Genomic DNA, 11,233 nt, shown 5'->3' with positions numbered 1-11,233 from the left:
TGACGACAAACTCATGGTCATTAACAACCGAACCTAAACAAAAACAAAAACAAACTCATCAAACAACTAGAACAGGAACAGAATCACAGAAATGGTGATCACATGGAGGGTTATCAGCTGGGGAGTGGGAGGGGGAGAGAGGGAGGGAAAGGTACAGAGAATAAGTAGCATAAATGGTGAGTAGAAAACAGACAGGGGGAGGTTAAGAATAATATAGGAAATGTAGAAGCCAAAGAACTTACATATATGACCCATGGACATGAATTAAAGGCGGGGAAGTACAGGTGAGAGGGGTGTGCTGGGTGGAGGGGAATAAAGGGGGGGAAATGAGACAACTGTAATAGCATAATCAATAAAATATATTTAAAAAAATAAGCCAAGGAACTTATATGTACAACCCATGGACATGAACTAAATGAGGGGAATGCTGGTGGGGGGGGCGTGTACAGGGCGGAGAGGAATAAAGGGGGGGATGGGACAACTGTAATAGCTAATCAATAAAACATTTTAAAAAATAATAAAAATTTTACAAAGCAGAATGAAATGCAAAGTTTACAACTGAAAATACCAAAATTAAAATCTCAATCAATGCGCTCAACAGCAGATTGGAGAAGACAGAGGAAAGAAGCAGTAAAATTAATGATAGAAATTACTAATCTGAATAACAGAGAAAAATGGACTGAAAAAAAGTGAACAGCACCTCAGACTTGTGGGATCATAACAAAAGCTCTAACATTTGTATCATCAGAGTTCCAGAAGAGAGGAAAGAAGAGTGGGACTAAAAATTACTGAAAACTTCCCAAATTGGCAAGAGACACATACTTCTAGATTCAAGAAGCTTAGCAAACCCCAAACAACATAAACTCAAAGATACTCATGCCAAGACACATTATAATTCACCTTCTGAAAACAAAGAAAAATTCTTGAAAGTGGCCAAAGAAAAATAACACATTACGTACAGTGGAGAAACAACTTGCATGACAGCAGATTTCTCATCATAAATCATGAATGCCAAAAGAAGTGGAGCAATATTTTTCAAGTGTTGTAGGAAAAAAACTTTTGATCCAGAATCCTATACCCAATGAAAATATCCTTCAGGAATGACAGGGAAATCAAAACATTTTCAGGTGAAGGAAAACTAAGAGATTTTTTCACTAGTAGACCCAACACAAAAGAATGGCTAAATGAAGCTCTCTAAGCAGAAAGAAAACAATAAAAGATGGAATCTTGGTATATAAGCAAAGAGGAGTATAGTAAGCAAAAAAATATGGGTAAATACAGTAGAATTTTCTTGTCCTCTTGAGTTTTCAAAATTATAGTTGAAAAAGAAAATATTATAACATTGATGTGGTTCTAAATGTAAAATATTTAAGACAATTATATTATAAAGGGGTGAGGGTAAAGGGCTATAAAAGGAAATAATTCTCTAACATTATTCAACCTGGTAAAATAACATCAAAAGATTGACAAGTTAAGTATTTATAATATATTACTTAGAGCAACTACTAAAATAGCTATGCAAAGATAGAGACTCAAAAACATCACAAATAAGTGAAAGAGCAGAGAAAACAAACAAAAAAAATAAAATGGAAATAATAAGTGTTTAGGAGTTTGGGGAAGGCACAGATGAGTGTGGAATTCAGCACACAAATCTCAGGGCTGAGCACCCACTAAGCCACAACAGCCCTCTGTCCATTGACCAAACTTCACCATCGCCACACTCATGGGTCTTCACCCTGGCACCACCTGCAACTGATGGGGAGGAGGAGATGCAAGTCTTACAAACTAAGCTTGATTGCTCACAAGACTACAAGTGTCCACTCACCTTTTTTTTAATCCTCACCCAACAGTATACTTATTGATCTGAGAGAGAGAGAGGAAGGGAGAAAGAAAAAGAAAGAAGAGAAGAAGGAAAAGAAGAAAGAAAGAAAGAAAGAAAGAAAGAAAGAAGAAAGAAGAAGAAAGAAAGAAAGAGAGAGAGAGAGAGAGAGAGAGAGAGAGAGAGAGAGAGAGAGAGAGAGAGAGAGAGAAAGAAAGAAAGAAAGAAAGAAAGAAAGAAAGAAAGAAAGAAAGAAAGAAAGAAAGAAAGAAAGAAAGAAAGGAAGGAAGGAAGGAAGGAAGGAAGGAAGGAAGGAAGAAAGAGAGACAGAGAGAGAGAGAGAGAGAAAGAAAGAGAGAGAGAAAGAGAGAAAGAAAGAAAGAGAGAAAGAAAGAAACATTAATGTGAGAGAGAAACATCGATTGGTTGCCTCTCCTTGTGTCCCAACTGGGATCAAACCCTCAACCTACATATGTGCCCTGACTGGAGATCGAACCTGTCAGCTTTTGGTACATGGGATGATGTTCCAACCAACTGAGCAGCCTGGCCAGGGCTCCAACTCACCTTTCATATTCATGGCAATGTCCTCACAGAACTGCCAGCTGCTGAGTGACTCCAGGCCATCACTAGGCCACACCCAGGGAACTAGGAAAAACTAGTTGCCTCAAGAACAAACATGCTGATCATAGAAGAGTTGGAGAAAGTGATTAGACCCACCTACACTAAGGCATCATTCTTGCTAGATCACTGTTTAGGGAGTACTTGGCTTAAACAGAACAGAATGCCAGATCCTAGATACCTTGTCAGCTTTGAAAGGTATTCCTTTGTTGTTGTTTTTTAATATAATGAGAAGTTACAACTCATATCCTCTGTTTAGATGAAACATGTTTTTAAAATGGTAACAGTTTGTTTTTTCTCCCCTTTCTCCTTTCCCAGTTTTTACTAGGCTCTGACTACAGAAAGGATTCTGCAGCTGAATAGGGTTTGCACTTTAAGTAGTTAGGAACTATTCATTTTTTAAGTGTTAATTAAAAAGATGCACATAAAAGTAATCTAACTTATAGCAAAGTGTAATTTGCCTCAAGATACCAAGTCTCACTATAATCTTCTCTATTGAAGACATTTATATAACCCAGATTGTTCCTTGTTCTGTTTCATAAACCAAAACAACTCTAAGGACTTTGGTTTTAGTGAATACCAAAGGCACATTTTACCTGCTAGCCAGTTCCTCTTTGTCATACATTGTAGATTCTGCATAGTGTAACTTCTTTATTATTTAAGAATTTACATGACTATTAGTGCTTTGAAGTCAATTTCTAAAAGTACAATATATAAATAAAGAAAAAAGAGAAAGCAACCAATTAGAAATTTTTGTTCTAAGACTCTACATACGTGACTTCTGGTAAAGATAGCAGCATAGGCAGACATGACTTGCCTCTTCGCACAACCACATCAAAATTACAACTAAAATATAGAACAACCAAACTCAAGACCATCAGAAATCAAGTTAAATGGAAGTCTGACGAGTACAGAATTAAAGAAACCACATCCATCCAGACCAGTAGGAGGGGAGCAGACGTGGAACAGGCTGGTCAAACACCCACATATGGTGGATAAAAATTTGGGAGAGATATCTTAGGAGCAAGGACTCTCAGCCCCACATCAGCACCCCACCCCCCACGGTACTAGTGCCAGGAAGAAAAGCCCCCACAACTTTTGGCTGCAAAAAACAGCAGAGATTGAGCTGGTGGAAGAAACTTTGGGAGCCCTAGCAGTTCTTTGTAAAGAACCCACACATGGTCTCACCTACTAAGACTCACTCCCTCTGAGTCTTAGAGGTACCTAAAATACCTCATACAGGTATTTTGATCATACCTGTATGATCAAAATACAACAATTAAAAGACAGAAATTGGTCAATTGGATTGACAAACATGACCCAATGATATATGCTGCCTGTAAGTTGGGTGGGGCAGAGTTTCAGATGACACCCAAGGTGGGTCAAACAGTGTTAGCTAGGTTGATGAACTCTCAGATATGGCACCTGCCTTCTGGCTCTGTGGAGACAGGGTTCAGAAAAGGGACAATGGCCTTTCTCGCTTGGGGAATGCTGTCCCCCAGTTCTTGCCTTGACGCCAGACCCTTCACTCCCTCCCTGTATGCCACTGGTGCTTTTCAAGCTTCTACCCTGGTGCTGGAGCTCAGAGGGAGTAGGTAAGTCCACCTGTAGATTCTTTAAGAGGAACTGCTTGGGATTCCAGTAGTTTTTTTTCACCAACGGAGTCCACACTGGTTTTTCTGTGCCAGAAGTTATAGGGACTTATCTTCTGGTCACTGGAACCTTGGGCTGGGAGGCCTGCTGTGGGACTGGGACTCCTCACTCCTGAAATATCCTTCCTGCATTTTTATCCACTATGAATGGGTGTGAGACCAGCCTGTTCCATGTCTCCTCCCCTCCTACCAGTCTGGGTGGATGTAGTTTCTTTAATTCTGTAGTTTTCAGACTTCCATTCTCCTCGATTCTGATGGATCAAAGTGATGGTTGTTCTATAATTTAGTTGTAATGTTGATGTGGTTGTGTAAGGATGTGAGTTGTGTTTACCTATGCCGCCATCTTGCCTGGGCATTTTCATGAAGAATCTATACTCCCTGTGGCAGGTCACTTAACTCAAGCATTCCTCATCTGAAAAGTCACTGGATATATCCTGGATTATCCTGGATTAAATGGGCAAGCCTTAAATATAGTCACAAGTGTCCCTATAAGAGTAGGGAGATTTGGTGCACAGTCAGAAGATGAAAAGGCAAAATGACCCCAAAAGCAGAGATTGCAGTGACCACAAATCAAGGGATGATGGCAGCCACTAGAAGGGGGACAGGGCAATGACAGATTGTCCCCCAGAGCCCCGGAAGGATCATGGCCCTGCCAAGACCTTGATTTTGGCCCAGTGATACCAATTGAGACTTTGGCCTCCAGAACAGTGAGAAAAGAAATTTCTGTTGTGTTAAGCCACCAAGTTTGTGGTCATTTTTACAGCAGCCCTAAGAAACTAATACACCAATACTCAGTTTCAGCCACCCTTTCTCTTACAGGTTTTGTGTGTATTACCTACTGTTGAGTCGACTCCAATATCTGGAGTCCCTAGGAGTGAGTGGTGTCCACACGTCCTGTCCTCAACTGTCCTGCTCAGCGCCTGTAGACTCATGCCTATGGATTCTTTTACAGAGTCAATCCATCTCATATTTGCTCTTCCTCTTTTCCTGCTGCCTTCTATTTTCCCTACCAGTTTTGTCTTTTCAAAAGAATTCTGTTTTCTCATGATGTACCCAAAGTAGGATAGCTTCAGTTTTGTCATTTTTGCTTCAGGAAATGTTACACGCTTAATTTTTTCTAGGACCCACCTGTTTGTCTTTCTGGAGGTCCAAGGCATTCACAGAGCTCTCCTCCAAGATGAATTTACACACCTGAACTCTGATTTATTATGTGTGTGAAGTAATAACCATACATGTATTAGAAACTGACTTTAGCTACCATAAGCAGAAAAGGGAAATTGTAATTAGGGTCCAGGGAAGACTCATGGAGTGTGAAGGTGGTAATGCAGCTGGACTTCAAGAACAGACAAAACTGGGCAACCTGGGAATCCTCCTTTGCAGTCTCCATGCCTTTGTGAGCATCTCTGTGCTTCATGGTCTCTCTGCGGTAGCCAGGCTTTCCCCTGTTACTCAGCCCATGTAGCAGATAATGGCTTCCTCCACCAGCTCTCCCCTGTAAATTTTGTTTCCTCAGCTGTAAAATGAAGAAGTTGGATATTATGTTCGGCAAGCTCCCTCTGGCTCCGAAACTTGGTGGAATTCTATTAGGAGTCCCATGTGGTGAGTGATGGGAAGATCCTGAGGAGTACAGAGCACAGCTTGTTAGGTATGAGGGAGCAGAGGTGCAACAGGGAAGGCTCAGAGCACTGAGATGGGATCTCTTAAGGGGCCAGTGAGATCATGGGCTTGGCCAACTAGAGAAAAAATTTTGACAGGGGGTATGTTCACTTGGCACTGTACTTTTAGGCTGGCACTACCCATTCATGTTGTGATGGCTGACAGAATGAGCTAGGTTGTTGCTTACCCTTAATTAACATCAACTGTTTATAAATTCCTTCTCCTCTTTTGGCAAGATAAAACTTTTTTCATGCAAATGAGCTGTACTGCCCAGCTCTACACCTGTATTCCCCCAGAGCACTTGTTGCTACTAGCCTTGGAGGAAGTTCAGTCTGGCCCTGAGACGACAGTGTGACAACATGTGAACACATGTATAGTAAGTCTTCATTTAACGTTGCTAATAGGTTCTTGGAAACTTCAATTTTAAGTCAAAGGACATATAACAAAGCCAATGTTACCATAAGCTAATTGATATAAATAAGACTTAAGTTCCTATGGTGTATTTCCGGTCACAAATTCTAAAATCTGACTTCCATTGGATAGTTCACTTCCCACGCAGTATTATAATTGCCTACTGGGCTGCTTAGACCTTCCGCCAAATCAGAATTTTTAAGATGGCAGAGACTCTGTCTTCTTTAAGCCTATGTTTTCATCACCAGAGTAGTGCCCACCGCATACCAGGAGTTGATTTATGTTTGTTGAATGATTGAGAATGAGGATGAGTTTTTGACATGCTGAGTGTGAGGGGCCTTCGAGACCTCCAGGTAGAGACACCAGCTAAGCTGTTGGCTGTGTGTGACAGAGCTCAGGACGTCACTCTGGGATGATGCCACGGTTGGGAATGAGGTCACCAACTCAAAGTGTCTAGAGCATGGATGGCATTATCGACATTTTGGGCTAGAAAATTTCTGCTGGGGGCTGTCCTGTGCATTGAAGAATGTTTAGCAGCATTCCTAAACTCACTAGATGTCAGGAACACACTCAAACAAATACCCAGAACGATGTTTGACCAAATGTCTAGGCACCCTTGACTCAATCAATTAGATATATAAAATTAACCATCACACCACTCTAAAAATTTCATTTCTTTTCAAAATATTCAAAATACAGGCTTCACTGAGGTATCTCATTATATCCTTATATGGAAGAAAACTATTCAAATTCTTGTTTAAACAACACTCTTCTGTTTTAAAATACAGCATTTTGCATGACTATATTTAGCTCTGCTGTTCATAGGTAACCATTACTTTTTAAGCAACTCACAGCTTGTTAGCTTCCAGGAACAAGGATTTTTAAACAAAGTCTTGTGTGGAAAAGCGCTCTCCCTGAGAGGCAGGGGTGTGGTCAGCAGTGAGAAACATGGCCAAGACTTGTTTGGGAAAGTGGGGTCTCTAACAGAGGCACACCCAGGCCATGCCAAAGGAAGCAGAGAAATGAGTTACAGAGCAAAAGAAGGCTGGGAGGAAGCCCTCCAGACGCCACTGGGGTAAGAAGGAACGTCTGCAGAGAGTCATTAGTGAAGGGTGAATTTCCAGGGATCAGTTCAGCCCTCGTCAGTCAGGTCTCAGAGCCAGTTGTGAGCAACCAAACTCCATTTTTTTTTTCATTGAAATGAGGTAAGAATAGTAGAGTGAGCAGTGGAAGAAGGAGCAACACATTTATCTTTTCCTAGAAAATACAAAGAAAAAAGAAAGACAGAGAGGAGAATGGGAATTTCTTTTGTATCATCTAATTTAATCTTTGAAGTAAGAATTGTTATATACATTGCATAGAATATCAAATTGAAGTTTTGAGAGACGAAGTTACTTGCCCAAGGACATAAACCTAGAAGTGGGCTAACCAAAACTTAAACACACACTTTTCTCTAATTGCTGTTTATTATGCTGAGGCCTGCCGGCACTTTGATTTCAGACTTCTCGCCTCCTGCAGAACTGTGAAACAAATTTGTATTGATTAAATCACCCCGATTTGAGTTATTTGTTACAGCAACCCTAGCAAACTAATGAAGTGACTCTGTAGTAAAGATTTAATTGAGAAAATAAAAACCACTGGTTATTTTTTACAAAAATAATTTAATTGAAGAAACTGGTTAAACAGGTATTGGGGACTGAAATGTAAAGGGGGAACTGCGGTAATAGAATTGCAGGAAGCAGCTGCCATCTTTAAGGATAGAGAAAAAGGGAAGAGGTGGGGTTATCAGAATCTAGAAGCTCAGAGAAGAAGAAGTCCTGCTGAGCTGGGGCCCACACATGGAGGCTGCCTGTCAGTGTTGGTGTCTCTGGGAGCTCAGAGAAGCGATCCACCAAACTGGAACTCAGATCTCTGAGGAGAGGGAGCACGTGGTAGGGCCGGTATCTCCAAGGGGACGCTATGAGGTTGGCTTACAAGTACAAAAGCCAGAACCAGTCGTCATCACAGGATGAAGGACTTTTTCTGGGATGACATTGATAGAAACAGAAAACAAAATATTCTCAAGAATCTCTTCCAAGCTTCCAGTCTCTCTATAGTGTCCCCAGCTGTCAGTGTTACAGGCAGCTAACTGGCCAAGGAGAAATGTGGTTTGATGGTGTTCCCCTTATTATAAAGGCCTAAAGGGGTGTCCAACCTTTTGGTGTCTCTGCGCCACACTGGAAGAAGAGTTGGGCCACATATTAAATACATTTCCACACATAATCACAAAAATAGATCTCCTAATGTTTTAAGTAAATTTACAATTTTGTGTCAGGCCGCGTCCACAACCACCCTCAGCTGCATGCGGCCTGTGGGCTGCAGGTTGGACGCCCCTGAGTCCTGCTCACCATCCCGTCTTCAACCTCATTACCAGTCACCCTGAAATTTGGTGGAGTTTGCCTGAACCGTCTGGTATACCAGAACTTAAAAAATTTCCTGAAATACACTCCCATTACTCCTCAACTTAATATTAACTCACATTTGTCTGTATAACTATTTTCTCTCAACCTCGGCCAGGCCCTCAGCCAGGCCCTCAGCCCTGACCAACAATGCTTTCATTTGTTCCTGTTCAATGTCCTTTCTAAATCTTCCTGTTGACAACTCCGCACCCTCTCCGTAAGCCCTTCCTCTAGTTTATCCCCCTCAATCTCAGCAATTCAGATCATGTATCACAAAGAAAATGGACGCTCAGACAGGGAGCTCTCAACTTCTCTTCCCTCTTCCTCTATCTAACCTTGCCTATCCTGGCCCTAACTTTCCTCTGCCCTGCCTGTGCCAGGCTAACCTCCTCCCTGTGTGGGCCGCAATCCCCATTCCTCCTGCCTCCTCCAGGCCTTACTCTCTTGTCTATATTTTTTTATCACCTCTCTCTCTCCCAGTGCTACTTCCTCTCCACCCATAAACACATTCAAGTATTCATCCATCTGGAACAAAGCTTCCCCAAGCCCAGCTCCGTTTTCACACTCACATCCATGTGTGTCTTTCCTTCCTCACTTTTCAGTCACTCCTCTCCCCACCCCCCCACCCCCCCCCCCACCCCCGCCCTCTGGCATCTTTTAAACACCTTCCAGTATGGTCAGCAATGACAAAATGACTGAGTTCATTGTGTACTTCTCTTACCTAACCTCTTGGTAAATTTTATGATTTTTTTCTTAGTTTAAAATAGATACACAGTCATTATAGACATTTTAGAAAATCAGCAAAGAATAAAATACATTTTTAAAAAAGTTCTGAGAAACCATGCAGCACATATGAGAGAACTGGGGTCCTTGGAGTACAGAACTAAACAAGGAGAATAGGAATTGAAAACAGTTCAAAGAATGCAAAATGTTTACACCAAAACCTCAGCTAGTGACGGTCTTTGGAGAATAGTTCTGGATAGTTCAGCATTCTGAATACCTAATGTTCATCCCCTTAAACACCAAGATATCTGAATCCTTTTACACAGGCTAAAAATCTATTCTAAAAACAGCACACACACACCCTTATTCAATAGAGAAAAACAAAACAATTTACTCTTATTGAGGCTTAAGGTCATAATTAGGTGAGTAGAAGTAATACTAGAACTATATCTGTGACCTGCCTATAATGTGCCAGGCCTGCAGTAAGTGTTTGACATATGCAACCTGAATGTCATCTCACATAATTTTCACAGCTCACCTGGGCTTTATAAATGAGCAAACAGGCTCAAAGGAGTAAAGGAGATGATAAACTGCAGGTCACCTTCTCAGTGGCAGGGCCTAGGTTTCAAGATGAGGCCTTGTGTTCTTTCTGCTGCCCCGCACTGCGTGCCCAGAGGGGAGAGTACTGTGGTCAATTCTGTGTCTCCTGGAGACCTTGGAAAAACCACCGGACTGCTCTGAGACTAAACTGTAAACCCTGAGGTAGGCTTTTTGTGAGTAGAAATTGGTTTTCAGTTTGGGTTTCAAAATAGTTTTAATATTAGTTTATTAGGGTTGCCCTAACAATACCACAAACTGGATGGCTTAAACAACAGGAAATTATTTTCTCACAGCCTGGAGGCTGGAAGTATAAGATCAAGGTACTAGCAGGTTTGGGTTCTTCTGCAGCCTCTCTCCTTGGCTTCAAATGGCCTTCTTCTCAATGTGTCCTCGCTTGGTCTCTCAGTGTGTCCTAATCTCTTTTTGTAAGAACACCAGTCTGATTGGATTAGAGCCCACTTTTATAGGTAGCCTCATCTTAATGCAATCACCCCTTCATAGGCCCTATCTCCAACATTCTGGGGTCCTGGGGGTTAGAGCTATAGCAAATGCGCTTTGGGGGCTGCAATTTAACCCAGAATAGTCTTTGTAAAAAAAAAAAAAGAGTTTTGAGACCTAAAAACTTGTCTTTTAGTTATCAGAAGCAAATGCCCCCAAAAGACTAAGGGCATAAAATCATGTCACACTATTATTATTATGTCATATTATTAAATTATGAATCCTACATATCATACTTGGATTGAATTTCTCTGAATTTCCATTGTGCTCAGTTGATCAATTATAGTACTGGTTATAGGAACAAATGAGAAATTTAAGACATGCTATCTTTACATTAAAAACCCTAGACAGTCTTGATGTTTTAAATGTTTATACTTATTTTTTGCTGTTCTTCTGACTCCTCCATTGCTATCTAATGCTATCAAGTTTTTCTTGCTGTTTGCAATATAATCCTTCTGTCACTTCTATGATCCTTCTGTCACTTACCCCAATTCAACCTTAGAAACTTGATGACTGAGTTTGAATATGCAAATAAAAATAAATCGACTTTGTGTAAGAGGCTTGCCTATGGATGAACTCTTTGGTGTGTGGCTTGTGTGAAACTGTTTTAGACACTTACAGACTTTGCTTACTACCTACTATCTCTGCCTGTGTTTTGGCTGTTGAGGTTGCCCCATCCAACTCAAGTTCCCTGTCCATGAGATGTTTCCATATAGTAGAATCTCAGGCAAGGAAAAAATTTGTACCTTTCAATAGAGAAAAACCTTGACTTGGCAGGGGAAACTCTGGAATCTATTTAAATCCCCAAATTCATGAAT

General features: G+C 41.1%; 1 pseudogene; it reads left to right on the top strand.

Moving 5' to 3' along the window:
- Window positions 1-2,394: 2,394 nt before the first annotated feature.
- Window positions 2,395-2,614, top strand: LOC139440545 (cyclin-dependent kinase 2-associated protein 1 pseudogene; annotated as a pseudogene).
- The last annotated feature ends 8,619 nt before the right edge of the window (window positions 2,615-11,233 follow it).

Source organism: Desmodus rotundus, chromosome 2, assembly GCF_022682495.2.
Source record: "Desmodus rotundus isolate HL8 chromosome 2, HLdesRot8A.1, whole genome shotgun sequence".
Taxonomy (NCBI): Eukaryota; Metazoa; Chordata; class Mammalia; order Chiroptera; family Phyllostomidae; genus Desmodus; species Desmodus rotundus.
This window is presented reverse-complemented; position numbering and strand designations above follow the sequence as displayed.